The sequence below is a fragment of the Gavialis gangeticus genome, unplaced genomic scaffold (genome assembly GCF_001723915.1).
Source record: "Gavialis gangeticus isolate Ggan-Ray unplaced genomic scaffold, GavGan_comp1, whole genome shotgun sequence".
NCBI lineage: Eukaryota > Metazoa > Chordata > Crocodylia > Gavialidae > Gavialis > Gavialis gangeticus.
In genome coordinates, this window is record NW_017729013.1 from 10,424,024 (window position 1) to 10,426,667 (window position 2,644).

Sequence of the window (2,644 nt, forward strand, 5' to 3'; positions counted from 1 at the left end):
TTAAAAGTGAAAGTAAACACCATGTTTTCAGAGGCTGATTCCAGCCTGGGTCAGAGGTTGGTGTGTATGTGCCGTCATTTGCACACCTTGATGATTCTGATTATAGGGACTGTTGGACTCTTGACTGCTCCTAGGAGAGAGTGGGCCAAGACTTATAGTGGGGTCATTTGGGATGAGATTTAGTTTTGGCACCAGATCTGTGATTGTATCCATGATTTTGCTTTAGGCAGTGCCATTCAGGGCCCACTATACAGCAGTAAACCTGCCCTTCCTTTTGGTGGCATTGCTAGACTGAGTAGATGCCTCATTTTTCTCTTGCAGTATATGCTTCGTCCTATGAGCTGAGGTCATGTTTTAGGCGCTCCTATCTCAGAAGCTCTGGCAGTGGACATCAGTGCAGTTCTGGCATCATTGTAGAGCTCCACATGCAAGGAGCAGGCTGCCAGTGCATGAGATGCCCCTGAGGAGACCACAGCAGCCAGCAATAGGTACAGGAATCCTTACATGCACCTCCTGCATGCTGCCAGGTGGAGTAACTGCTGACAGAGGGGCTTTCAACATGGACCCACACAGAGTTGTGTCAGCAGAGCCTGAGTTCCACCAGCACAATGCTGTAGTGGAGACAGCCACAGGACAAGGATAAACACCTGGACTCAAAAATGAATAGAAACTTGCTCTGAGGAGAGTGAAGATGGCCTCTGCAGCTGTACTGGTCTATCCGTATAGGTAGCCCTTGAGAACAAACATTGTGAAGGTCTCAAACAGCTCTTGCCAATTCTTAGGAGCTTTTGTGGAGAAGGTCTGATGCAGTGCGCACAAGTTCAAAGGAAAGCTATTGTGTGAAAAGACACAGCCAGCATGTGTGTAATAATATTTTAAATCCCCTTTTCCCCTCTCCCTGTCACTCAGTTACCCTGTGGAGCTTTACATGGAAATCTCTTCTGCCATGAGATATTGTTTTTGCTTTATTGCATGCCACAATTTGTTGCTGTGGGGTTTCTTTTATTGCTGGGCTATAAATGCTGTTTGATACCATACACATGCTTTCCAACATAGGTAGGCATGAGCTGCATCAAGGTGGAGAAGCAGAGACAGAAACAGCAGACTCCCTGAGAGAGGTCTACAAAGTAACAGGAAGATACAGGGAATCACTCTTTCTGGGACTGGATAGGGTAGACAGCTCCAGGGCACCTGCTGGCTAGCAGCACCTCAGATGACTGCTGAAGATCCTTCTATGTTGCATTCAGGGGTGTAGGTTGTAGCTGTATTAGTCTAATGTTGCATCGTAACTTGGGTTTTCAGTAAGGTGGCGTTCATACTTCAAACAACATGACAAGCTCCAAGCTGCTACATGGCTTGCTTTGGAGCCTGACTTACAATAGACCTTTTCTCCTCCACTGCTCGCCTCTCTGGGTATGTCAGAGACAGCATTCCTTACGATGGGATGTCAGGCGTTCCTGAGCCCGTGGGAATACTTGAGATTCCTGAGCTGCGCAGACCTCCTCCCCCAAAATGATGCTAGCCAGCAAGGCATGAGTCTTCATAAAATGGTTGCCTCGGGTTCTTAACCCTGAAGGTAACGGAAATAGTTTTACAACAGTGATGCAGCAAGAACAAGTAAGGCTTAAATCTGTGCCCTGGGTGTTGAAATTGTCCATAGACTGTTTGTAGTGAGTGACCTAGCCATTGTCCATCATATGTCTCTATAACTATTCACATTCCCACTGTTGTCATCTCTTGTTATTTATTGGGGCGGGGGGTCCTTCAAAGTCCCAGCTCCTTTAGTCATATGATTATATTGGAATTTAATTTTTCATTTAAAAGGAATCAAGTTTATAGATCTTGTGATTGCAGAGGGAAGCTTTAAAAGGTGAAGTACAAATGGTAAAGGTACAAATACTAAAATGCAAATAGAAAAGACCCAACTTAAAAAAAAATCTCCTGTTTTTTATGCCAATCATGACTATAGTGGAGGATGGGGGGATTAATTAATTTGTATATGCTTTGGGCTGATCATATTTAATTCCCACAGGGCTTGCATTGAACTCAGATGTATTGAAAAAGCCTTGGAATTCAACTGTGTGTGGTTTGTGTCTTCAGATAATGAAGGCTGACTACCTGCAGTCTTAAAAGACTTGTTTCATGCTGTGTCTCTTGAGAACCAGGTCTGTTCCATCCAGATGCTGACAGCCCAAGCTGTTGTTTCTTTTCCCACAAGGGAACCAAAGTTCAATCTGCCTGGTAAGCAAGCAAGCATTTACACATGTGCAACAGGGGTTCAGACCACCAGGAGGGGTTTAGCCTCCTGGGAAGGGAGAGGAATTACAGCAGTGAATGCAGGCTGAAGGGTGCCTTTCACAGAAATGATAAAACACTATTACATTGCACAGGGCCTGATCCAAAGTCCACTGTAGGCAATGCATAGATTTCCAGTAGCTGGATTCAAAGTCCCCCAGCACAGCCCATTTCAGTATAGGGTTGGTCTCAATATATCTCCAGCCATCTTCCAATGACTCTTCCTCCATCATAGACTCTGCCTTACCCACTCTCATCTTGCTGCTCCTCATTACAGAGCTTTGGGGCAGCCCAGCTAAACACTCCCCATCTTTGGCATTTGTCTACATGCTTCATATGAAAGGACTCT

At 45.3% G+C, this 2,644-nt stretch overlaps 1 protein-coding gene across 2 annotated transcripts in view; it reads left to right on the forward strand.

The window, feature by feature from the left end:
- Window positions 1-2,644, forward strand: part of GAS2L2 (growth arrest specific 2 like 2) — a 44,070-nt gene that overhangs the window by 2,926 nt on the left and 38,500 nt on the right. For both annotated transcript variants that reach the window (XM_019511508.1, XM_019511509.1), the window contains exon 2: window positions 2,033-2,241. The gene's annotated coding sequence lies outside the window, so the exon portion shown is untranslated. The remainder of the gene's footprint in view (window positions 1-2,032; window positions 2,242-2,644) is intronic.